At 38.2% G+C, this 27,677-nt stretch overlaps 1 protein-coding gene across 16 annotated transcripts in view; it reads left to right on the forward strand.

Annotated features, from left to right (window-relative positions):
* Positions 1-27,677, forward strand: part of LOC129354773 (pleckstrin homology domain-containing family A member 5-like) — a 128,628-nt gene that overhangs the window by 6,236 nt on the left and 94,715 nt on the right. The gene's annotated exons all lie outside the window — the stretch shown is intronic.

Consider the following 27,677-nt stretch of genomic DNA (forward strand, 5'->3'; position numbering starts at 1 on the left):
CAATGCACAATAACAGAGCACAGTTAACTTTCAGCACTTTAGAACAATAGCACAGGCTCAATCCCACCCATTAATTAGGTATTAATCACAGGAAGTGCTGCAACTAAATATTACAACCCCAATGGATCTGTAAAAAGATACTTAGCATTTTCTCAGAGCTCTTTCAAACGACATTTTAAACATCTTCTATACATAATAACAAACAACTCTGAATGTATGAAACTGGATGTATCAAACACACTATTCAGTTTATTGAATTAGTCAAGCGCTTCGTTAGCATTAAAAACGTTGCAGGCCTCAGGCATTGGGTTAGCATCCTCCTCAGAATAACTGTTCCAAACATGACGGCTTCCAGAACCAGCAGGAAGGAATAAATTACTCACCGCACGGCGAGTTACGACTGTTTAAACGAACAGCAATGGGCTCTTTGCACCTGCCGCGCTGACGTCACAACTGTATACCCGAATGCGGCTCTTTTTTCCACTTTCAGAAACTATGACTGCTATAAAAGACAAAGTCGTACTTAAGACACAAATAAAACAATACTATGTACTTTGTTTAAGTTTTCATGGATTTCCAAGCCATCCTCAATTAAGACAGCTTGTAAATATTCGTTGCTACAAGTTAAAGCTACCACTTGAAGCTAACGCCATACACACCGCTCTAAACACCGTCTTAATGAGCCATTCACAACAAGCATGCAAAAGTAATAAAACGAAATAACACAGAAACCTTAAGCAACACGGCCATATTTTTCTAAAAGTAATAACTGAATCTGAACAGTCAGCTGAACTAGAACTCCGATACCAGAGTAAGCTCTGTGCTCGTTTTTCTTCGTCATAATTCAAGCAAAAAGTCTGAACTGTAATCTGCCCCCCACCCCCTCTCCAGTTAACAATAAACACACGTAATATGCTTGAAAATAAGGCACAAACAGTGTCCGTTAGAATGGCTGAGAAATCTTTAGATAATTAAATAGCAGATTTTTACTAGAAAGCTAGCAGGCTTGTGCTAGCAGTTTAAAGAAAATAACTCACCTTCATATCTGTGAATGTATAAAGAGGCGAACATCTTAAAACCTTTCTTTGCCTTACTTGTTGGGGTTTCGGATCGATGTACATTACTAATTGTTACCTTGGAAAAACATTTCAGCCGTGTTTCCCGAACGTGTAAGCTGAGGTGCAAAGAGCCCATTAAACTTCTCCAACTCCGGTCCAACAGAGCCTTCTTGCTCCAAAGCGTGGTTCGTATTTGCAACTCCAAAATCCAAGCAAAATGTTGAGCGTAGTCCAGTTCTGTGGCTCCAAAAAGCAAGCAAAATGTTCAGGAAAACTTTGCAGCTCCAGCTGTCGCCGGCTGACTGTTATTACGTAGCGTCGATCTGTTTTCTCATTGATGGAGTACCACTGCCTCCTGCTGTCGCAATACTGGTATTGCACTAGCAGTACCAGTATTTCTCCACGAGGTGCCAGTGGTACTCCATCAACACTGACCCCAGTGTGTTCTTACTTCGCTGTGTCATAAGTTTTGCTGAATGACTTTTTTTCAGCAAAAATGAATGAATGTTTGTACTTTAACCCACAAAATAAACTTATATATATAAAAAGTTATAATAATGTATATTTAAATAATTAATAACAACATAACCTATGGGCTGCTGTTTTCTAGGGGGCGCTATAGAGAAATTAGGCCACGCCCTACAAATATTGTGATGGATTCCAGTCGGGGAGTGGATAAATATTCATCCTTGTGAGTTTGCAGCAGCTGAGCCCGAAAATGTGGTATTGAGAGCCAAACGTATGGCGATGGCGTTACAGGTAACTTCGCCACGCCGCCATGCCCACCTGCTCTATCGTAGCTGGTCGGGGTTGGAATCCTCAATACACCAACATGTCTTCGGTGTCTGGGCACAGTTTCATGTTGATGAGGTCAAAAGGGTCGGATAGCGAACGTTCACAGTAAAACATTACACTTCCTGTTCTCAGGGGGCGTGGCCTAAGTGATGTCATCATTCGACCATAGGGTAATGTAGGAGACCCGATGATGATCAATCACAGAAACTTTGGTGCCTCTGTGAGTTTCTGTGTAGGAGATATAGCAGTTTATGTTTTTATGGCGAGTAGGTGAACTTTGACCCCTGCTAACCCCCTTCAGCATACTCAAAAACTCACCGTTTAGATAACTTTAGATGAGACATGCCTTATGAACAGACTGACCGAGTTTGAAGCCGATCAATCGAAATCCCTAGGAGGAGATAGATCAAATATGAAGGCTGTAAACGGCAAAAATGGGGTCAAAAACCGAACTTGAATCCAAAATGGCGGACTTCCTGTGGGGTTTAGACCATGGCTCCAAGAGACTTTTTTGTATGTCCTGACAAGGTACACACGTGTACAAAGTTTCGTATTTGTAGGTTAAAGCATGGCTTGGGGCTGATCATTTAAAGTTTTCTAGGGGCGCTATAGAGAAATTAGGCTACGCCCACCAAATATTGTGATGGATTCCTGTTGGGGAGTGGATGAGGGTCCATCCTTATGAGTTTGCAGCAGCTGGGCCCGAAAATGTGGAATTGAGAGCCAAACGTATGGCGATGGCGTTACAGGTGACTTCGCCACGCCACCACGCCCACCTGCTCCATTGAAGCTGGTCGGGGTTGGAATCCTCAATACACCAACATGTTCTCTGTGTCTGGGCACAGTTTCATGTTGATGAGGTCAAAGGGGTCAGATAGCGACAGTTCACAGTAAAACATTACACTTCCTGTTCTCAGGGGGCGTGGCCTAAGTGATGTCATCATTCGACCATAGGGTATTGCAGAAGACCCGATGATGATCAATCACAGAAACTTTGATGCTTCTGTGAGTTTCTGTGTAAGAGATATAGCAGTTTATTTTTTTACGGCGAGTAGGTGAACTTTGACCCCTGCTAACCCCCCTTCAGCATACTCAAAAACTCACCGTTTAGATAACTTTAGATGGGACATGCCTTATGAACAGACTGACCGAGTTTGAAGTCGATCAATCAAAATCCCTAGGAGGAGATAGATCAAATACAAAGGCTGTAAAAGGCAAAAATCGGCAAAAATGGGGTCAAAATGGGAACTTCAATCAAAAATGGCTGACTTCCTGTGATACTTGCACTATGACATTAATTGTAAATTTTGAGCGTCTTGGGGAGTTCTACAAGTGTACCAAATTTCATGTGTCTATGATAAAGTAAGTGAATAGCAGAGGGTAAAAAAGGGTGTTTTTCCAATTTCTAGGTGGCGCCGTAGAGACATTTCTGTTGCAATTTTTGCTACGACTTTAAAATACGTAAATTTTAAACAGGCTTAAGGCCTCCGCCAAGTTTGGTGAGTTTTTGAATATGATAAAGCCCCCAAAAAGCCAATTCATTTGGGTGGAATAATAATAATAATAATAATAATAATAAACAATAGGAAAACAATAGGCCTTCGCAGCGCTTAGCTGCTCGGGCCTAAATAGAAAGGTATCAGATTTTAGCGATAGTACGATTTGTTTTTTTTCTTTAGTAAAAGACCAGGATCCATTTCAGACCAGGATCCATTTCAGACCAGGATCCATTTCTCCCTTTAGGGTCAGACAGGAGGTTTTGTTTTGGTTGCATTTACCCAGAATGCCCTGGATTATATTCTGCTTTCTGATTTTGAATGGTCTCTGTTCTGCTTGGCTTTTACGTACATTCAAACCGCGCTATGTATATGTGGTCTGAGTTTGAGTTTCCTTTTATTGAACTCAGAACCAGGTTCATAGGCAGAGCAGGGCCCACTTTTGTTGGTCTTCATTAGAGTTTGAAATGAATTCACAAACAAACCAGACTTTCTAGGTAAACACACTGGAGTTGGATTAAAGCAGACTAGAAAGGGCTGGTGTGAATACTGATGGGTGGTTGAAGGATTAGGGTTATCCCTGATGTTCCTGATGTTGCATCAGGAACATCCCATGGGGTTCCTGATGTAGCCTACTATCATCAGGAACTGGGAGGACTTTGACTTCCACTGATCTGGGGGTCGAATCCAAATGAGTTTTCTTTATTCTGCAAGTTCTCATCATATCAATGACTCAACAAAGAGAAACAATTCAGTAAAATGATTCATGATGAGAAATCCTGTACAGCTACAGTCATTCCACTGTAGTTTACAACAGCATGAGATTATTTCACTGGGATTATTCAACATATTAGTGTCAAAGTAATTGGATAACACACCACTAGTAAATGTCACTTATTACATTCAAATAACTCTTTCCTAAGATAAATCTGTAAATACAATACAGAAAAGTACTTTGTAGGAGGGTAATAAACATTCTAGCAGGTAGGATTTGAGCTTGACGCATCTTGTGGGCAACTCCAGATACCAGAGGACCAAAACTATTAAGGAACAAACTGTTGAATGGGGAAATGAGCAACAAAATAGAATGTTTAAACAGATTCTAAATATTGCAAGAATTAAAGCATATTCCTGAGTTGTTTCTATCTCAATCAGCAATTCTATAGATTTCTCCCAAAAGTATAACATTTAATATTACATCATGTTGGATGCATTTGGTGGACTGGATCCATTGACTAAATAAGGTACTTTATGGACTATGAAATGAAAATTAAATGGAAATTGCTTCTTTTTTTAACAACCAGATGTAAAAATCCAACTATCATAAACTCCACACAGTATCAGATGAAGAAGAAAATGAATTGGTAATGTTGGAAAAACTGCAGAGTACAGGGAACAAGTAACTGTTCCCTGTGTGCTTCAGTAATTGGTCCCAAACTTTAGACATTTTCCATCTTTTTCTTTGCTGCTACTTGCTGTTTTCCCCTGTCTCATTATACTTAACCAAGAATAAGAGTCAGGTCACATTAATATCATATTTATTTTTCACATTTTTTCCCCCTATTTAAAAGTTTGCATTGAAGCAGAAACTATCTTAGAAAACAAAGAACAATTTATAATAAGTAAAATATTAACAAATTTTCAAAGATTTTCTGATATTACCGATTTCAATGTTCTGAATGACGACGCCGGGGGAGAAACCTTTAACTTCACCCAGGTGCATCAGTGAGTGGGGTTGGGAGAATGTGGCTCCAGGCTAAAGTGCTTTGATTCATCAGTATAACTAGAGAAGTGGCATAAAAATTCAGGCAACCTTACAGAAGATTATGTTTGATGTTTCAATTTATGCTGAAAAAAAGTCAACAGTGAGCTAAAATATTGAACAGCTCTCTGACTCATTGTTTTAAGTAGTTTCAAATAAAATGGATAACTGACTTCTTAGGATTTAATCTCCAAAAAAGTTTATTTGTACCTGAGCGAACCTTTTAAATATCTCTGTAGGCTTGCTTTTGTTGGTCAGCGATTTAGGCAGTGAATATTGTAGAAAAATAATGATCAACCAAAATGTATTTATAAAATTAGTTTTGCTGCACTCTATTTTTTTCTTTTAGTTGAGTAATTTTAATGCTATCTTAGTTGATAGATTGAGTTCGCATTTATAATAATAAACTTCTGAGATTGGAAACATTAGATTTTTTGATTTCTGTAACATTTGAGCTAATTAAGTACATTTGAGCATAATTACACATTTTATACGTTTCACTGTTTATATCCTTATTATTTATTTTGTATTAATAAACATGTTTATTTTATTTGAAAGCTTACATAAAGGTTAGTTTATATATTTAGATTGCTCCTCCATTATCAGCCAATGCCCCTCCTACCAAATTCCTCTGGAATAGGGGCTGAAAATGCTAAGTGAACACAAAAAAATGTGCCAATCCTGCTGGTATGTTTACTGCACAAAATTTAATTGCAGGAGCAGGTTCAGCGCCAGAAAGGAAGAAGTAGTAATTCAGCTGGATTCATGCACGGTAGAGAGTTCTGACCCGGGGACAGACTTGTTGAGTTTCCCTCAGTGTATTACAAGCCTGGTGGGCCACCAGGCTTTACCTCCCCCCTGCCAGACTAATACAAAAAAACTTAGCTTGCTAGTTTTTGTTCGGGGCCTTAATCAGCTGCTTAGTTCATTATGCCTTGGGTCACCTCTAAATGTGACCAGCATTACATAGTGTTTGAACGTCCACCAGCTGACTTATTTAGGATTTAACAGATGTGTAAAACATTTCATATTTATTTTCATTAATTTCTTTTCTTGGGTTTGTTTTTCTCAAAGGTTCACTGTGGCGCTTCCTTGAACAAGCCATGGTCTGTGGGTTAAACAAAACATGATCATTACATTTGAAACACAAATTAATTCTCAGATATTGAGATTTCCACCTGATCGGTTCTAGCAGAGGCTAACATTCAATGTTAGCTTGTGCTAAATGATAAATCATGTTCATGCCAAATAATTCCAAACACACAAGACATCATTATATACTGCAGTTTTGCCATGAACTGTAGGGACTGAACTTCTGTCAGCTGAAGTACTTTGACAAATCCTGCCTTTTCCTGTTGGTAGTTTTCAGAAGTCTTCTTCCTAAAATGATTTGCACATATTAAACTTCAACTTTCTTTTGCAAGCAGAAATAAAGTGAAGCCACACAACTCTGTTCTCTGTGACTGAGAGACAATGCATAATCTAATGCTCTGTGTTACAGTTGACAGCAAAATTAGTTCTCCTTTCCAGCAGCCATTGTGCAGCAGTAACTTGTAACGAAGTGGGTGGAGCTCTACTTGGGTTGCCAGGTGAGGGGCTGAACTTGAGGTAAAAAATTGTGACCAACAATTTAGATTTACTTATTCCCAAAAAACACCTGGGTGTTTTTTCTTTTTTTTTTGCTCTTGCATTGTTTCTGGAAGATGGAGATGCCCGAATGGAAGAACAGAAATATGCAGCCACTATTTTGCGTAATAGTGGACCCTTAAGACTATTGTTGTAGTATTGTCAACAAGTAATAGTTTTACATTTTTAATAAAAAAAACACAGTAGTCCACTGGTGGAATACTGGGCCTAGCAAGTTTTCTGGGGGAACCCCTGAACATGCATCATATATGATCCTATAGAGTTATGTGTGATTTGTGTTCAAAACAAGAGTTTTGGCTGCAGAGCAGAGATAAGCAACCCCCTGGATCTTAGCTTCTGTGGTAGTGCTGAGCCAGTTTCGACTGTGCATATTATAGCATATCATAGTATATCTGTTGTTTCAATTATTAACATTCAATTCAAATTCAGTTTAAAAATACTTTTTGACCAGAATCAGGACCTTTTCATCTCTGACCTTCGCTAACATCACAATTTGAGCTGCATGAACTAAATTGAATTCTAGCATGGTGTGATATTTCCACAAAGAGCTCCTTGTTATGTCTGGAATGGTTGAATATTTTTGCAGCATGCCTCATGAGCTCCTTGGTCTTGTGTGAAGAATGCATTTTGTTTCCAGTTAAGCAAAATTCCAGCAAACTTTACAAAATTCCTTTAAAATGTCCCCCATATTTTTTTTATGAACTGTTTAGGGGTAATCATCCAGTACACAATCATTTCCTTGCTAATTAGTTTTTTAAACTTTTCAATATACATGGTGCTTTTTGGAGTAATTTGTGTGTTATTTTGTTTCTGCATATTTTATATGTGTGGTACAGCTGGTACAGTTTATTCACATTGTGTAGTTCTTTGAACTATTGTGACAACGTCAATTTTTTAAGACTTGTGCAAATTTGTAAAAATAGCAAACCCAAAATCCATCTTAGGCAATAATTCCTGGCTCTCTTCAGTCTCTCCTGAGTTCTCAGCTGAGCTGCTCTAAGAGTCCATACTCCTCCCACTGAGGTCTACAGATAATTCATTTGATTTCATGCTTGGTGTTTGACCTCTGACCTGCGCTGTCAACTGTGGGACCTTATAGAGACAGGTGTGAATCTTTCCAGATAAAGTTCAGTCAACTGAATTTACCACAGATGGAATCCATTTAAAGCATAGAAACATCTCAAGGATGATCAATGAAAATTTTGAGATGGAGCCAAATGCCTAAAGATAGGTAAGCTAAATTTGTGGCTTCATATTCAAAAAGATTTGATGCTGCAATTACAGCTAACAGTGGTGGAAGTTTTGGCAAAAGACATGAATACAAATTATGGATCACATGATGATGCTGTTCCTCCTTTAGCATGTGACCCTGAAGAGCTCAAGCATCACGTGGCCCTCTCGCCTTTCAACAGGTTTGTTCAATGTTTTCAGGCATTGAGTGAAGAAGTTGCTTAATGCTGTCAGATCACCCACATAAAGAGGGAGACTGAGTATGAAAGATCTGATGCTGTTCACACTGTGAGGATGAATGAAGACTTGGAATGTCATCAGAGGCTCTGATGCTCTGTTCGTTTTGGAAAACTCCCAGACATTTTACTAAATACTAAAGCTTTCAAAACTGAATTATTTGGTACATAACAGAAAGGTGCCGAAGCCATAACACTCATGTGTATGCTTTTCATTATTCTTGTGTGGCATTATGGCAGAAGTAGAACATTACTGTGAAATGGGAGAAAAGCTGGTTTCTCATAAGTGCAGCAACCAGATGTATTCAGTCTCCTTTACATTAACACCCTATTTAAAATCCACTGCAAAAGATTGGATTCAGAAGTCAACCAGGTGAATCTAGAGCTGAATCCCTGCTGTTCTTTTTCTTGCCATGGAAGTTTAAGAAAACATTCGAGGAACCCAACATGTATTGTCATGAAATACAAAGCTGATAGAGACTAATACTGTTAGTCTCTAAGCCAAAAATAATCAGTATATTATTTAAAGATACTCCATACTTAGAGAAGAATTTTTAATCTTCATCAGAAAAACCAAAAGCAGTGTGAAAAATGAACAGAAGGTGGAGAGTTGGGTAGCAAACAATCCTCTGCAAGACCAACTCTGTTTTAGAAATGTCTGCAACAGTGAAGCAGTTGCAGACCTGCCATTAGGTGATTAGATATCACCTAATATCACCTAATGGTGATTAGATATCACCTAATGGTGATTAGATATCACCTAATATCACCTAATGGTGATTAGATATCAGGGACTTATTGATATGATGACATGTTAAAAATATTTGCGTTTAATTTGAAATGTTATCATTCTGACCACCCTTGTTGACACGTTCCGCTAAAGACCTGCATCTGTAGTTACAGACAAAGCCGTTTCTACTCAGTTTTGACTGAAAACTTATGCTTATCATGTTTTAATTACTTTTCTCTGTGATTTGTTTTGCAAATCAGTTATGGTTTTTAGGGTGTGTGAAGTAGAAACTTCACATTGAACACGACTTGGTGTTGGGCCACCACATTAATTCTCAATAACAGGGCGTGAAAGTTTGCAGTTGTGACAAACTAAACAGATTTGTGAGCAGCTTAGTTTATATACCATGTTCCAAATTATTATACCAATTGGATTTAAGTGTCATAAAGATTAAGTGTTTTTGTTGTGCTATGAAATTTATGGATGGTATAGTGCGTCAGGACTCTTTGAATCGCTATAATTAATTTCAGAGAGCTGGTTGATCAGTTTGTCTGGTGAGCTCAACTAAAGGAAATCTACTTAAGAAGGATGTTCCACATTATTGAGAAGGCCACAGGTTTCAAGCAATATGGGAAAGAGAAAGGATCACTGCTGACAAAAATCATCAGATAGTGTAGTGCTTTAGGACAAGGTATGAAAACATTAGGTATCTAATGAAAACTGAAGTGTTACCATACTGTGAAGTGATATGTGGCTGATTCAGAACAATGATGGGTTTGTACAGATAAAGGCATAATGAGGAAGATTTCTGTTGTTTAAATTCATGGGATTAAGAGAGCAGCTGTTAAAATGCCCTTACAAAGCAGCAAACAGTTATTTGAAGCTGTTGGTGCCTTTGGAACCTCAAGGTGGAGGATCCTCAAAGGCTTGCGGTGCATGAACCTACTAACCAGTTCACAAGCAGAAACAGTTGCAGTGGGCCCAGCCGTACAAGAAGATTGTTTTCAAACAGACTTGTTATATGATGAATGCTCTCCAACCCTGGATGGTCCAGATGGATGCAGTAGTGGATTGGTGGCAGATGGCCACCACGTCCCAACACGGCTGTGATGTCAGCAAGGAGGTGGTGAAGTCATTTTTGGGCCAAAATCATGGGGAGAGAAAGTTGGTCGGCACCTTCAGATCCCTGCCATTTCAAAAAAAAAGACTAACATAGTGACTGAGAGAATTTGTTTGAAATTCACACCTTCAGAGCTCCTGAAGGTGTGAAAATGATCTTAGCAAAGTACATGGACTTTCTGAAGAGCCGTACGCAAAATCATCTTCATGCATTACAACGCACCATCTCATGCTGCAAGGAATACCGCTGTGTCACTGGCTGCTATGGGCATAAAGGGGAGAAACTCAAGGTGTGTCACCATCCTTCTCTGACCTCTGACCCTATTGAGAACCTTTGGAGTTTTCTCAAGCAGAAGATCTGAGGGTGGAATGCAGTTCATATCAAACAGCAGCTCTGGTTAGGTATTCTGACACCGTGCAAATAAATTCAAACAGAAACTTTCCACAAACTCACAAGTTCAATGGATGCAAAAATTGTGCTGGTGATATCAAACAAGGGGTCATATGTTAACATGTAACTCTGTCCGTTAAGATGTGTTTGATTGAAATAGCTTTTGATTTTAGTACATGTGACCACTTAATGCTGTACATTCAAAGAATGACTGTTTACAGTTCTTTATAATCCATAAAAAGTTTAGAAAATCTGCTGTGGATAATAATTAGGAACAGTGCATTTTGAGTTTTTTAGTTTTTGAAAAAAATACTGTTCTCATGGGGAACTTTGTTCAGTAAAATTTGATTTATACTGTAATAGTTAATAACTTGAAAATTATACTGACCATCATTTGAATTGACCATTTAAGAAAATCTGAGAAAATATCACTTGCATAATAATTTGGAACAAAGTGTACATGTGATAAAACTGGGGACATTGATGAGTGTGAATGTATTTGTACTGCACTGTAAAAAAAAGAAGAAAAAAAATCAGATACTGCTTGTTTTCTGGGCCCAAATTAGTTTCTGTCAATCTCCTGATGTTTCTTTGGATCAAGATGTTTTAGAGCTGATCTTCAGATAGGAGCTCTTTTACAGGCTGCGCTCATTATGACAGGATGTGGTCAACTTTACTGGTTCATATATGAATGACCAATGAAAAAGAGGGTTTGTTTTGACAGCAATTATTTCTGCTACTGACCAGTAGCAGACCAGTAGTGTCCCAACCAACCACTGTTCCTGTGGAGACCCTCCCTGCTCAAATATCAAATCCTTGCAGGACTCTGTCAGCTGCTTGTTCTCTGACATATCCATCTGTCTCCCCATGGCTTGTTTGTGTGTGCTTCTGTTTGCTGGCTGGAGTTGTTTGATGTTTGCTCCATGCTTTACTGAGTATTCCCTGAAGATTTTCCCAGCTCCCATGTCTAAGAATGTGTCTGTAATTGTGAAAGTGTGTGTCCATGGTTTGGCTTGCTTTTCACATAAATCAGTGCAATGAATCAGTGTGTGTGCCTTTCTGCAGAGTGCTTTCAGCTTGACTTGTCCTCTGAATTTGCTTCTGTTTGGCCTTTCTCAGTGATTGTGGATTCCTAACAACTTTCACCTTGTTAGTCTTACATTCTACCTCTGCAAGTGTCATTTGTCTCTCATTGTGTGTGTTAGATTATACAGTGGTCATTCTCATTTCTCCTGCTCTTAGTTATTAGTGACATTTTGGATTCTTGAGCTGAATGAAAATCACTTTCCAAACTCACACGCATGCACGCTCACCCCCATATGCATGCTCACTCACACACATGCACGCTCACTCACACACATGCACGCTCACCCCCACATGCACGCTCACTCACACATGCACGCTCACCCCCATATGCACGCTCACTCACACACATGCACGCTCACCCCCACATGCACGCTCACTCACACACATGCACGCTCACCCCCACATGCACGCTCACTCACACATGCACGCTCACCCCCACATGCACGCTCACTCACACACACACGTACGCACACACATACTATCAGCTGATGCCTATGCAGAATGAGGTGTCTGTCCATCTGAGACCTCTGCTGTCTGAGTTTGGCTCTTCCACAAATTTTGGAATTTTGACTTTCATACACAACAAAAAATACTGCTAATCAAAAGAAATAGGTTTAGCCACTTCTAACGGCAGGAAAAAACGTTTTGTCTTGCACAGAGCTTGGAGAATCAGCTTCAGAATGGCTACAGAACCATTTCTGATGTATTTAAAGGCCATGGTTTTACAGCATAAAACATTATTTACAAGTCCAGCTCATTAGGACTTGTAAATAAGTCCTAATTATTTACAGGAGGTGATGTCCAAAGCAAGATGCTGCAGTTCTAAGTTAGCACATTAAGGGCCTTGGCCCTCATGTATAAAGGTGCATACACATAAAAATGTGCAGCACCTTTTTTATGGTCGGTATTTTACACACAAGTTGGTATTTGTAAAAATGAACATGGTGTGAAAGTTTGTGGAAGAATACACACATTTTTTTACCCGCCGTGAAAATGTGCAGCAGCCACACAAACTTTTTCTGTGGACAATAACAAATTACAAATCGCCAAACTCACTGAAATACACGGAAACAGGACTCCATTAATTGTTATTTAACTCAAAGAGCATCGAACTCGAAGCTTTTCTTGATTTTGGGTTGCAGTGTGAACATAGCCTTAGCTTGCAGATAAAAGTTACATTAGTTAAGCAAATTTTTCTAGCTCAGCAGTAAGAATGACAGTAAATGTTACTAATTTAAGGGAATTGTGTTGTTTTTTAAAATTATTATTGTTGTAGTACCTCCAGCATAACGATTGCTGCCAACTTTTATCAGGCCTGACCTTATTGACTATGGCTTCCTGTGAAGTCAATGGTATAGTCAAGGTACAAACTAAGAAAATCTCATTGAAAACTGCAAATATTAAATCAAAACCAAATATTTACAAACAACCAACACAACACCAACCAACAATCAAAATAAACATCTATAAACAATCTCCACAATTTAGACATTTGTTTTATATAATTTACACAATTCATTCTGAATAATTTATTGATAATAATTCATTGTAATTTACAGTCCGTTAGAAAGTTCAAAGGAGGAAAAATCCTGTTGTCCTTTGTAGAGGTTAATAAAGGTCACTCATACACAGAACGGTGCAAATTGGATGAGGCAAATATTGGACTGGATTTCTGCCAGAAATCCAGTGGATTAGGGTTAGGGTTAGGGTTAGTATGAAGTGAGTTTGACTGTGGAATTGAGAGCCAAACGTTTGGTGATGTCAGGCTTCGTGGTAGCCACGCCCTCCACTGGAAAATAGTGGTGCTTTGCAGCAAGTGAGACCAACTTTCTGTGTTCTGACACAGGATCATGTGTAGGCCAAGAGGGTCAAACATTATACTTCCTGTTGTCAGGGGTTGTGGCTTAAGTGATGTCATGATTTGGCCATGGATATTGTAGCGGACCAGTCCCTGGATGTTTGGGCTCAGTGAGCTTTTGTGTATGCGATGTCGTATTGATCAAAATAGGAATTGGCAGTTCAGACCTCTAAGAAAACTTGAGATCTGTATTGTCAAACCAGTGCATCTGTAGAGCAAAGGTTTGGACTAATTGTATTGAAGGCAAAAGGTGAGTTAAAAAGGGGACAGGTTCACCGTCGTCCCGTCTGTAATTTCATTTGAATATGTTGGACATGAATCTGACCTTTGATCACCTGTGGAAGCATTAACAAGCTTGACCTTGCTGTCATTCGGCTTGGAGCATATAAAGATGAAAAGCCTTATTGTGGCGCTTCACTGTCTGCAAACCACAAATAAATAAAACATCAAGCACAGATGGAAGGATGAATAATAAAAAAAGGAATCAGGCTGCAAAACCTAGAAATGACACTGCAAAGGAAGGAGCTGGGACTCACGTCTGTCCTGCATCTTTGAGGGCTGCTTCATTGTGTTATGTACCAAATAATTTATTCATCACTTCACAGGCACTTAGTTCCTAGGAAATTCATCACACTATACATCTTAAGTAATCTACTTTCTTGAAACAACTCATGTACACACTTTCAAACACAACATTCAATTGTTTCACAGAAAACTGTCTGGGAACTTTAATTCCACTGCTGTTAACTCTAAAAGTCCTGCACAGAATAGTGAAGGCTTAATTGGGAAATCAATTCTCTTTCAAAGCAGTGCTAAGAGTAGCCAGGACATTTGCCATTTGTGGCAAAAACGTCTCCCGATTCCAGGATTATCAGATTTTGTTTCTAACCCTTTTAGAAATACCTTTGTTAACTTTTAGTTACCCAATTTGAAAATGAACAGTTGATGCTTGAAGTCATCAAGACAGGATGTTATTTAATGTGATTCAAGCTGCGATAGGTAACTTTAGTTTTTACATATTTGTTAGAACGGTCACTGTGTCCTGACTGCATAATATGAGATCAATTATTTAGAAAAAACCCACTAAGCTCCGCTGCCATTTATACAAATACACCACTCCTGGTCAGAAACATCTAATAGGAACCAAGAGGGTCTTAGTGCTATCAATCATTTTTCTGTATGTGCTGCACTGCTCATCCCCTGCCCCTTTTTCTGTCCTGTGCTATATCTCCTTCTCCACATGGTGGATGAACAGTTGTCCTCCTATGATGAGTTGTTTTTCTACCATTGGGACAGCTGCAGCAAACTGGCAATCTTGAGCAGGACATACACCTGCATGATTGACAGTGCTGAGATCTGCCTCATGCATATGAGAGATTTCTTCTGACCAGCAGCAGTGCATTTCTGCAGATGGCTGTACAACCACAGGGAGAAAGCAGAGGAGTTACATTTTTTTCACAGATTATCTATCTCATGCAGTCGGGACAAAGTAACAGTTTTATGAAAATGAAAAAATCCAAATGCATATTTTTTTTTTTTTTTTACAAAAGTTACTGACTGGAGGGTTTCCTCCTGAAAACTTGCTCAGCCTGGAGGTCGGGGCACCAAGGTGGCCCGACCTTTTGTATTAAGAGATTTTAAATTGACAGGAAATGTAAAAATATTACTAGGTGATTATCTTACTGGAAGACATTACTGCCAATACATAAAAACTCACAACTGAGTCTTAAAGACAACAAATCAAAAAAAATTTTAAAATAAATATCATTTTTTTCACTTTTATTAAATCTAAACGAAGCCATCAGTTAGTGGATCTTAAAACACAATGTAATGCTGATCACATTTAGAGCTGGTCCAAGGCATACTTGAACCCTTAAATGCTGTTAAATGTGATTTCATGGTTGCAGCATAGATACATTATGCTGCAGCTGATCCAGAAGCTGCTGCTCCTGTTCTCACTAGAACCAGGAAGATAGAGACATAACAGCAGTTTTAAAGTCCCTCCACTGGCTCCCTGTAGCTCAAAGAATAGATTTTAAAATACTGTTGTTGGTTTACAAATCACTGAACGGTTTAGCACCACAATACATCAAAGATCTGCTGTTGTTGTATCAACCTTCCAGACTCTCAGGTTCTGGACTCCTCTGCATCCCCAGAACCAGAACCAAGAGAGGAAAAGCAGCTTTCAGCATCTATGCACCAAAAATTTGGAACAAACTTCCAGAAAACTGTAAAACAGCAGAAACCCTGACTTCCTTTAAATCTCAACTAAAAACACACCTGATTAGAGTTGTATTTGAAATGTAATATGGAACAATGTATTGTTTATTTCATGTTACATGACCTTGTGTTTTTGTGTTTGTGATGTAAAGCAATTTGAAATGAAGTGCTGCTGAAATGTGCTATACTAATAAAATTTGATTTGATTAAAATATTGTATTTTAAATTACTACTAGTATGCACATTGTGATTACAAGCAACACAAGGAAAGATTCACACCCCACCACTAGTTTTTCACTTTGGTTTACTTTGTAAACACTACTTCATCTACTCACCCTCAAACAGTGGCTACCTAAACATCATGAGAATCCCTGACATACCATTGAAACCAGAAGTTTATTTGCATCAATTGAATAGAGACGTCCTGTCACACCCAGGCAGCTGATCAGGTTTGGGGAAAACAATACTTTTGAAACTTTAATATCAGTTTTCTCCTTATTCTTGTTTGCAGAGTGCCAATATTCAATGGTCATATAATCTTTTATTATTATTATTATTATTACTATTATATCGAAGTATTTGACATCACACTTTAAGAATCTGTAAATAACTCAAAAAGACTGGTTCCTGTTTTTGTCATGGCTAGGGACATATTTAAACATCAAATATGGCTTGAGATCCTCTCTTTGGCTGTAGTGATCATGTCTAACATGATGAAAATATGATCTTCCAATCTTGTATCTTTTTACCTCTGCTGTTGCCTAGCAACCAGTGAACTCTTCATCTGTACGATCCATTCAGATGGAAAAGCAATGAGCACTGAACCATTTTGTGTGTTTGACAGTTAAAATATACACAAGTTAGATTGGAACTAAAATTTGTAATTAAGTTTGGAAATGTTTTGATTACTTTGATAACTTTTAGACCCACCTCCCATTTAATTTCCCTTTGGGATTAATGAAGTATTTTTGAATTTGAATTAATTTAAAAGATTAAATTAATTTTTCCACCATGCCACCAGGAGGCATGTTAAATGTCCTGTGTGATGACGTGAGCTTTTGCTAAAATGACTTATTGATCATTCTTTCAAGTTGAAACATCAGATTAAGCCAGATTCAGTTTTAATCTGAGTTGTAAGAGCTTTTTAGATTTAATTTCATTCATATTTTTGCAAAAAATAGGCTATGTATATTTTTGAAACAATAAGATAAGATATTTAAGGAACCAATCAGGAGATAGTATCAACTCACCTATTCTCAAATGTGTATTCCATTTTATCTCACAACTGATAACTTGGTACTGATTTTTTCTGACCAGGTGTGTTGTGTAGCACACACCTTTCTAGGATGTGACCTTTAGGGGTGCTTAGCCCCCAGCAGGGCTAAGACCCATATGAAGATATTCGTTTGTGCATTTCCTAAATCTAACTGCTTAAATACAAACATTCACAAACAAAATTAAGAGACATGTTGTTAATAATTCATAGAATAAAAGAGCAATGTTCATTTTACTCAAACATATACTTATATAGAGAATCTTAATTTTTTGCAGAGGTGTAGGTTCTCAGTTTGAAACAGAATCTCAAGACTACATCATAATAGGGTTAGGGTTAATGAAATATATCATCTTTTATCGCAAACAAATTCATGGTGAGTAAGGGCGCCGGGATGGGTTTTCCTAAAATGTAAGTTTTCATAAAAAACTCAAATACAAATAAAAACACATGAGAATTTCAATGTAGCATGCAATGGGTCAATAAAATACACTCCTTTCTTCCTATAGTAGTCACAATTAGCAGAAAAAGGAATATGTAGTTGCAGCTACAGGCAGCTATAGGCAGGTAGTAAACTAAATTATCTGGAATCAAATGTTCAGCAGTTTTGAACTAGAGGCCAAGAGACATTGTGCTGAAAATCTAAAAATAAGAATTATCATACCTGACAACTGCAGACATCATAAAGTTGGATGGAGGATGAAGAGAGGTGACCTGCGCTGGTGGGGAGTTTATAAATGATTTTATTTGTCAAATAAATAGAATAGTCTTGCCTGCTTTCTGCAAAACATCCACTGATAATCGTTGCATAAAGTCCTTGACTTTAAAGAGATTTAAGAGATATTTGAGGTTTCCCTAGGATGTGTGCTTGTGTTTGAGCATTAGCCATGGACCAATGCCATGATTTCCTACCAGAAAGAAGACATTTATATAACCTTAAGAGTGTTCCCACAGGTGGCACTACAAGGCAAACCAAAGAAAGTTGCGCAACAGATTTCCATTGAACTCCTTGTTTATCAGAAATGTTGGCATAGCAACCAGCTGCCCCGGGGAACTAACAATAATTTAAATATACAGTTGAGTTTAATGGTCTTAATGTATAAAACTTACCTGTTTATTCAGAATCACAGCTGAAGTTCAGAAATCTGTGTTCAAGTCAGAGCACATTTGCTCTTTATAATGTAGCACAGACCAAATGTTTTTAACATCTTTATTAGATGTGGGTATAAAGAACAGTGAAGTCCATGCAAGTGACCAGATATTGTAATGGATACCAGAGTTTACATTGATGGAACTTAAACTTTAGCACTTAACCACATATTGCATCCCAGCAGTCATTTGTAGGCATTAATATTGCGTAATGATTTAGTATGTTGTGCATTTCTATTGTTAATGGTAATCATGCAGGACTTCACTGTGCCTGACCAGGACTTTTTGCTGTGTTTTCTTACTGTAAACATTGGTTTTCTTTGGGGTCTCTGAGCCCAAAACACACTTGTAAGGCTATTTAGCATCTCTAAGCTGTTCTTAGATGTGTGTCTGTGTGCACAAGGCTGTTCTTGTGTTTCTGGAATGGCACTCATCCATGGTGTCTGCGTCTTACCCATCAACTGCTGGAGATTTACACCCATCCCCATGGGTGCATGACTAATAGCTATGAGTAAAGATTTGTGTTTCGTCTACTTTCTGCTGCTTCCTTCAGAGATAGAATGTGTGGAAACTGTTTAATTTTTCTGGTTGAAGGGCAAAAACATAAAACAGCACTTACCAGAATGAGCTTTATCATGTCATGATCTCTCGACTCCAGACGAACCTTCTCAGATGGTGAGCAGGTCATAAGCATAAGTCAGTGACAAGCTTTTTGAATATATCAACAAAACCATACTAGGTGATGCTGCTGTTACACCCAGTAACAACATTTGTGCTAGAGAAAGATTACTTGCTCTAGGGGCATCGGAGTGTGATTTTTAATTTACAATGATACTGCTATGTTCTATTTTTTCTTCAACAGTTTTAAAAGGTTGAAGTTACACCAACTATATTCTGAAAGTCATAGAATAACTCTTACCTTCACTGTTTAGTCATGTAAACAGTTCATAAGGTAAATGTTAAAAACTAAGCTACCTCTTTATTTATAGGGGTGTGCACAAGACAGTTGTTTTTGTACTAAAAATAGGTGCTACTAATAATTGATGAATGAATGGAGTCACTTGCCTCTGTCTCCTTGATGACAAGTGTCCCAGCAGAGCCAGATTGGGATGAAAAGATTTTCTAGTGAGGCTGCAAGGATCACTGATGACAAGAATATGAAGCCAGTTTGTGTGAAAGCTGCCAAGCCCCTTTTATTGATGTCAACAATCAGGGTTTTACCAGCTGAGCTCAACCTGACACTCCACTTTATTGTGTGTGTGTGTTTGAAACAAACATGGAGGACAACATGAATAGGATTTGTGAGATTAACTGGTGCTCTGAAGTCAGCTGGGGGCTTATGTTCTGTTTATGATTATAGTATTAAAGTAAACTATGGGTGCAGAAACTGGCTCTTTGAAGAGTGAAAAATTGTTATTTCTGAGGATTCTTCATTTGGAAATTTCTCATGTGATTTAGCATCATTTTGGGGGTCAGAATTAGGGTGCATTAAAGGGTGTTATGCATTCTCCATTGCACTTAACTGTTACCTTCGCAGGGTTTCCCCCGCAAATTGGATCGCCAGGGCCGTCCACTAGTGGGCCACCATTTTTCTTTTTGTATTAAAAAATGCTACGTTGACAGGAAAGATAAAATTATGACTTTGTAATTGCTATTCAAAGACTTTGTTTATGTGGTGATTATTGTATTACTGTTTCAATTAAACATTGAAATATTTAAATGTTTCAAATTTCAATATTTGAAACATCAAAAATGATGAATTTGGCCAAACAGCTGTTAACATAACAGACTTCAACATATGTAGTAACAAAAGAACTTGAGCACAAAACTGACCTCACAAATTTTGTGCTTGTGAGGCCACAAACACAAAACTTACTTTACTAACAGAAAGCAAGTTTACTTAATAGCAGTTGATTAGACCACACAAGGGGTAAATAACAAACTGACATATAAACCCTAACTAACAAAGGCAAAGTAATGCTGTAAGTCATTTTTAAATACAACAAATACTATTGCAATAGAATTCACTGCCAAAAGAAAATCGAAAGAAGCAAACAATTTTCCCCTTCCTCTGGCTAACAGATGTTGTTATGCCAGCCATATAGAAAGAATAAAGAGAGTAAAGCTGTCATTCTTTTTAAAACAGGAGGGCTGCTCTGTGAGAGACAGCAGCAGCATGTTAACAAAACTACAGCAAAGCGACACTGATGCCTTCCGTTGTTACCACAATGCTGTTTAATGTCTTGATATTGGGACTTTGTCTCTTTATGAAGCTCCTGCTCTTTCTGGAACTGTACCTTCAGAATGTCATCACAACAGTGTTTCTTTCTGCTTTAAAAGAAACAGCGTGTTGTACTGAGAAATAGTGAGCTTAGCTGATGCGACTTCCATCCTGATTGTTCCTACCACTATTCAGAAGGAACCGAGTGGGGGAGTGTCGCAGGAGGACTGCTTTGTGAAGTGCAGGCGTGGAGCTGGGGAGAAAATCTGGATTCTTGGTGAGAGAAGCCTTTAGACCTCCGAATTTGTCAATCTCGCATGACAAAATCATGCGAGATTGGTACATTTTTTAGTTACATTTTTAATGAAGAAATAACTTTATATCATAATACAAATCTCAAAAAAGTCAATTTTATGTAATGCCGTCCCTTTAAATGGGAAATCTTTGGATTTAGGTAATGCAGTCAAAAGATATGCTCCAATACTCACATAAATGTTATTGAAACAAAAAGTCGGGGTCCTGTGGTGCTGCAGGGATACAGCACAACCCGAGTCAATAGGCCTTAGTCCTCAACGTGGCCGCCACAGGTTTGAGGCCCAGCCTGATGATCTCTGATGATCTCTGATGATCACTGATAATCTCTGATGATCTCTGATGATCTCTGATGATCTCTGATGATCACTGATGATCACTGATGATCTCTGATGATCTCTGATGATCACTGATGATCACTGATGATCACTGATGATCTCTGATGATCACTGATGATCTCTGATGATCACTGATAATCTCTGATGATCTCTGATGATCTCTGATGATCACTGATGATCACTGATAATCTCTGATGATCTCTGATGATCACTGATAATCTCTGATGATCTCTGATGATCTCTGATGATCACTGATGATCTCTGATGATCTCTGATGATCTCTGATGATCACTGATGATCTCTTATAATCTCTGATGATATCTGATGATCTGATGATCACTGATGATCTCTGATAATCTCTGATGATCTCTGATGATCTCTGATGATCACTGATGATCACTGATGATCTCTGATAATCTCTGATGATCTCTGATGATCTCTGATGATCTCTGATGATCTCTGATGATCTCTGATGATCTCTGATGATCACTGATAATCTCTGATGATCTCTGATGATCTCTGATGATCACTGATGATCTCTGATAATCTCTGATGATCTCTGATGATCTCTGATGATCACTGATGATCTCTGATGATCTCTGATGATCTCTGATGATCTCTGATGATCTCTGATGATCACTGATGATCACTGATAATCTCTGATGATCACTGATGATCTCTGATGATCTCTGATGATCTCTGATGATCTCTGATAATCTCTGATGATCTCTGATGATCTCTGATGATCACTGATGATCACTGATGATCTCTGATAATCTCTGATGATCTCTGATGATCTCTGATGATCTCTGATGATCACTGATGATCTCTGATGATCTCTGATGATATCTGATGATCTCTGATGATCACTGATGATCACTGATGATCTCTGATGATCTGATGATCACTGATGATCTCTGATGATCTCTGATGATCTCTGATGATCTCTGATGATCTCTGATGATCTCTGATAATCTCTGATGATCTCTGATGATCACTGATGATCTCTGATAATCTCTGATGATCTCTGATGATCTCTGATGATCACTGATGATCACTGATGATCTCTGATAATCTCTGATGATCTCTGATGATCTCTGATGATCACTGATGATCTCTGATGATCTCTGATGATCACTGATGATCACTGATGATCTCTTATAATCTCTGATGATCTCTGATGATCTCTGATGATCTCTGATGATCTCTTATAATCTCTGATGATCTCTGATGATCTCTGATGATCTCTGATAATCTCTGATGATCTCTGATGATCACTGATGATCACTGATAATCTCTGATGATCACTGATGATCTCTGATTATCTCTTCTGCATGTCTTCCCCCTACTGTTCTGTCTGACCACTCTCAAATAAAGGCCACTTGAGCCAACAAAAAACAATAACATTCACATCACAGCAAGCTAATGTTACATAGTTCATGTGTTTTACACCAGCTGGCACAAAGCTACAACTCAGACGTAATGCTGACCATTACTGCATCGTTTCTCGCTTCATCGTTGCATATTCTGTTAATTTCACTAAAAAGACATCATGATATCAGAAACATGTTACACCTAACCATGGGCAATTATGGAGGGGAAATATGTTCAGTGAATAAATTTAGAGAAACAAAGCTAGGGATTTATCATCAGGAGAAGGAGGAATAATGGAAGCGAAAAAAAAAAGGGATTCTGGTTGGAAAGAAGAGCTTCTGGGCTTAGTGGTAAAAATGTGCCTGTGGAACAGCAAGATAATGTTCTCCTCTGTCAGCTTAGTGCCAGCAGTCTCTCTCTTTCTCTTTCTCTCCTCCTCTATCTCCTCCTGTCATCACTCTGCGAATCCCTCTCTCCATTGTAATCCATCCCTTTACACATATCTTTATCCTCCTCCTCCATGCTCCTTTATGTCTGATTGCTGTAACGTATTCCTCTCAGGCTGGCTTCAGCGTGGGTGTTTGAGCACTGAGAGTAAAATATTTACTGATGAGTTGACATGACCTGGTATATCTCTGAGTGGGCACATTGTTCATGTGAACTGACTAACCCACCTGCACTGACGACTTTGTGTGACATGTTAAGTCTGTGAGTGGGCAGTTTTAAGATGAGCCTTAGCAGTTTCTGTAGCTGATTCAGTTTTTACGTATGGACACTAAAATTCACCATCCATGTGTTTCACTTATATTTTACATCTGGCTGCTTTGTGTTACAATCTCATATGTCATATATGTAAACAAGCTGACGTATAGTTGATATTTGGTTTGGTTGAGGATCACAACTAGCTGCAAGTACTTCAGACTACCTGTAAAAGTGCTTATAACTGCCTGTTGTTGTAGTTCAAGCACCAAGTCTGCTTTGTGAAGCATTCATTTCTATTAACATAAAGCCAAGAAGTGGAAATCTTCTTGGCTCTACCACAAAAGCTAGCATTCATTTTCTTCCTTAACTTTGCTCTTGGAGTTCAGTCAGTATGTGCTTAAGAAAAAAATATGCCATTCCTTGACTCGCTGCTTTGCAAACACCAGCCTTTGTGTTAAATATTGTTGTGTATATCAGCTTCCCTGGCTGCAATTTCTGTCGAATATTTTAAGTACGTTCTATGAAAACATCTGCAAATAGGCAAATTTTCCATGAAAAAAATGGAATCAAGTTCCACAAAAATATTTGCAAATAGATGAAGTGGCAAACAGTATCGGTCAATTTATTTGGAAATAGTAATTATTTACTAATTATTTCTTAAGAAAGTAATCCCATTACTTTAATGATTTCTTGCTTCAAAAGTAATTAGTTACTTGAAAAAACAATGCACAACCTGAAAATAATACAAAGTAATATACCTTTCAGCCTAATTTTATACATTCTGCATGTATAAAATTGAATCAAATGAAACAGTTTTTAAAACTTTTCTGTCCCTTTACATTCATGCACATTGTGTCACCAAAAATGTTCTGAAATGCATTTCTCAGAATTATTATTATTTTTTGGATATTTCAACTTATTTTCTGCACATTCCAATATATTATTATGCTAAACTCTACTTCATCACTTATTTATTTTTTCCTTTTATACATGTCCAATATGTGTAAATGCACATGTGTATGTGCATTCACACAAATGCACATACACATGTGCATTCCTACTAGTGTATGAATATACACTCGTATGAATATGTGTAACATGATTGTAACATGTCTGGAATGAATCAATGCAAATCAGATCAATGCAAGACAACACAGAGACTCAGAGACACAGAAACCCAAAATAAACACTCAGAAAAACTCAAATCATCACAGTTACACATCCAAGATTATGCAACAAAGCTACTGCTCATCACTGTCTCTGAACACCAAACCACAGATCGGTCCTGTGAGGGATTTACGCCTCCCTAACAGGTGATGTGTTTGTGCTTCTATATTGTACTTTGTTTGGAGGAAGCAACGTGCTTTTTTTGGTGTTTTGCTTTATTCATTTTTTCTTCTCTTTGAGGTCACCTGGTCGTGTGTTGCGTTGGAAGCGTGCCCATGAGCAGTGCTGACATGGACCTGGTGTTTCCAATCAACTCAGAATCTGTTTGAGAGGGAAAGGAGATATTTTTGGATTTTGTTGGGGCCCAGATTGTTTTAGTTTTGAAGTAGTGTAGTACAAATGTTTTTTTTCTACTTGTAAATGTTGACTCCACCCCTTAATTAGTCTAGGAAAAGCCAATGCTTTAAAAGGCAGGTGTTTTAGATCAGAGGGAAACTCTCCCTCTTGTGTGAACATGTCATACTGTAAATTGGAAGGAAATGTTTGGAAAAAAACACAAAGGAAAACAAATGGGAGCTCTACAATTTCTGGACTTTGTTTGATTCTTTGATTGCAAACCAACAGGTCCCATCACATTAAACATAACTGTCACTGGTTAAAAGTGATTCTCAGTAAATATTCTTTTACAGAAATTCAAGAAACCTTTGATACTTTCTTCAAATATGAATTGTGATGATGTATGCATGTGGACAAAATTGTCAGTACTCATCAAAAAACCCACAAAGGTCATTGAAATAAAATGAAACAAAAGTAATCTTCTGAAAATGAATCAATGAAAGTGAGGCCTTTGAAATGTGGTTCAATGGAATCATTAAAAAAAACAAAACACAAATAAACCTAATGAGACACACCTGGTGAGGTTTTTGTGGATGCTCAGACTGAATGTTGCACAATGCTGTTAGCCACAAGGACTAAACTGGACTCTGGTAAGAATATTTGCTCTTCTCAAGATGTATGGTAACTCTGGAGAAGCTACAGAGATGCACTGCTTGGTTGGGAAAATCTGTTGACAGAAGAGCCAGTAGTGAGAGTCTATATCACAGGTGTCAAACTCCAGTCCTCAAGGGCCACTCTCCTGTAGTTTTTAGATGTGCCACATAAGACTGGAATGAAATGGCTTCATTACCTCCTCCTTGTGTAGATCAGTTCTCCAGAGCCTTAATGGCCTAATTATTCTCTTCAGGTGGTGCAGCAGAGGCACATTTAAAGGTTGCAGGACATCGGCCCTCGAGGACGGGACTTTGAGACCCCTGACCATGGATCTGGTGTGTGTGGCCATTCTTGAACAGCATTGTAGAAAAAAAACCCCAACACACAAGAAATTCTGTTTGCAGTTTGGAGTAAGCCCTGTAGGGAACGCAGCAAATACCTGACAGAACTCTTCTCAGACGGTAAACCTTGTTGACCCAGTAGGTGTGAATTCACCCTGAATGCACCAATAGATGGGAAGATGGATATCTTTGTCAAAACCAGTTGAGAGGAGAGTTCCCACATCTAGGTTGGGTTCTGACCATTCATCTCTGGGTCAGTCAGTGTAGTGGTGCTGTCCATGGGCTGCACACGCTGCAAAACCTGAATGCATTAGCTGTTTTGTGCAGCAGGCAACGCTTTGTTGTGGTGTGTGTGTTCCTGAATGTTTGGGGTGTATAAAGGCAGGCTTGGCTCAGTGGAATCTCCTCTCTGCCAAGGATCCTCTGAAGACTGCTGTGAGCCAGGAGCTGATGCACTCCTCTGAGGTTAACAGCAGCAACACAGGAGTTTTTCTTTGTCTGAGGTGATAGTTGTGTGGCAGACAGGAGCCAATTAGCTTCCATTCAAACAGCTGACTGTTGGCAGCAGAGATGAAAAAGATGGAAAAAGTATAACTTGTGTTTTCAGATTTTAGTTTGATATTCTTCATGGTTTTGAAAGATTCTAGCAGCTGCCAACTAATCAATACATGATCTTATTGTGTGGTTTAGAATTTGATAACTGTTACACTAAATACAGTTTGGTACTCTTGTTCCTCTCGGGTTTTCTGATTTTATGTAAGAAACAAATCTGAAAATGTTCACAAAAATTTTTGAAATAAAAGAACAATTACATGCACTAAACACATCAATCAGTCAAGTTTATTTGTATAACATATTTATACAACAAACCCCTTCAAAGTGCTTCACTTCATAACAACACAAAAAAACAGTCATGAACACACAGTAGCATTACATTTTGTCAAGAGTTATTGTTACACATCACAATGTTGATTAATGTTTTATTGATTATGTTTCAAAAGCAACTCTGAACAGTTGGGTTTTTAGCCTTGATTTAAAGGAGCTCAGTGTTTTGGCTACTTTACAGTTTTCTGGAAGTTTATTCCAGATTTGTGGTGCATAGATGTTGAATGCTGCTCTTCCAAGACCTGAGAGTCTGGAAGGTTAATACAACAACAGCAGATCTGTAATGTATTGTGGTGCTAAACCGTTCAGTGATTTATAAACTAACAGTATCTTAAAGTCTGTTCTCTCAGTGAATGACTGTAGAACTGGGTGATGTTCTCTCTCAGAACTCCAGCAGCTTTCTGGATCAGCTGCAGCAGGAGGATGGATTCTTTAGACAGACCCGTGAAGACACTGTGGCAGTAATCAATGTTACCACCATGTTTTTGTGGAACCATATAGAGGGATCACTGGAAAACCAACTGGCTTTAATCATTTAGAACAAATAGTTTCCGTATGCACTGATTACCTCTTGATCAGAGCGTTTGCTCATTATTGTACAAAAGCTCAATGATGGTTGATGGCTTCCATGCTGCATCTGCATTTAAATCTACTTCAAAATGTCTATCAAATTTAAATCTGAAGTCTGAAACAGCAAATAAAGAGTTCCAGAATTTGCTGGTTGAGGGGTTCCTTGCATTGTGTTACTGGAAAATCCAGGTTCCAGGATCTTTCAACCCCATTGTATTCATTAAAGCCTGTCAGGCAGCCTTAATGTCAATTCCTATGTGTTGGACAATTATGTCATGGTTGAGGCAATTCCTGGAAAGAAGACCTCAGGTCCGTATCCAGCCTAGTTGCCAGTTAATGAGAGAAATATGTCCTTGTGTCACACCATATTTATACCCCTGGGAAACAGGGAACCATGGGTTATAGATGAAAGGTTCATTAAAACTTGAGTTAACCCAAACTGTGGTGGTGGTGATCATGCTATAACAGCTTTTTCATAGTGAATAACTTTGAATTTGATCTGACTGAAGTTTGGAATTTTTAAATAAATGTTTCAGATTGTGCTGCAACAGGGTTTTTGTTATTTTAGAACATGTTAACATGGATCCTCAACAAATTTGTAACTGGATCTCTAATGTTAAATAAAAATGTTTCTTAAACCTTATACATATAAGCTATAAGGGCAAATATTAGGCAAAGCTTAGAAATGTGTTTTTTTCTTTGTCATAACAGTATGTTTTACACTGAA

This window comes from Poeciliopsis prolifica, unplaced genomic scaffold, assembly GCF_027474105.1.
Source record: "Poeciliopsis prolifica strain line A6 unplaced genomic scaffold, Auburn_PproV2 SCAFFOLD117, whole genome shotgun sequence".
In the NCBI taxonomy this organism is placed as follows: domain Eukaryota; kingdom Metazoa; phylum Chordata; class Actinopteri; order Cyprinodontiformes; family Poeciliidae; genus Poeciliopsis; species Poeciliopsis prolifica.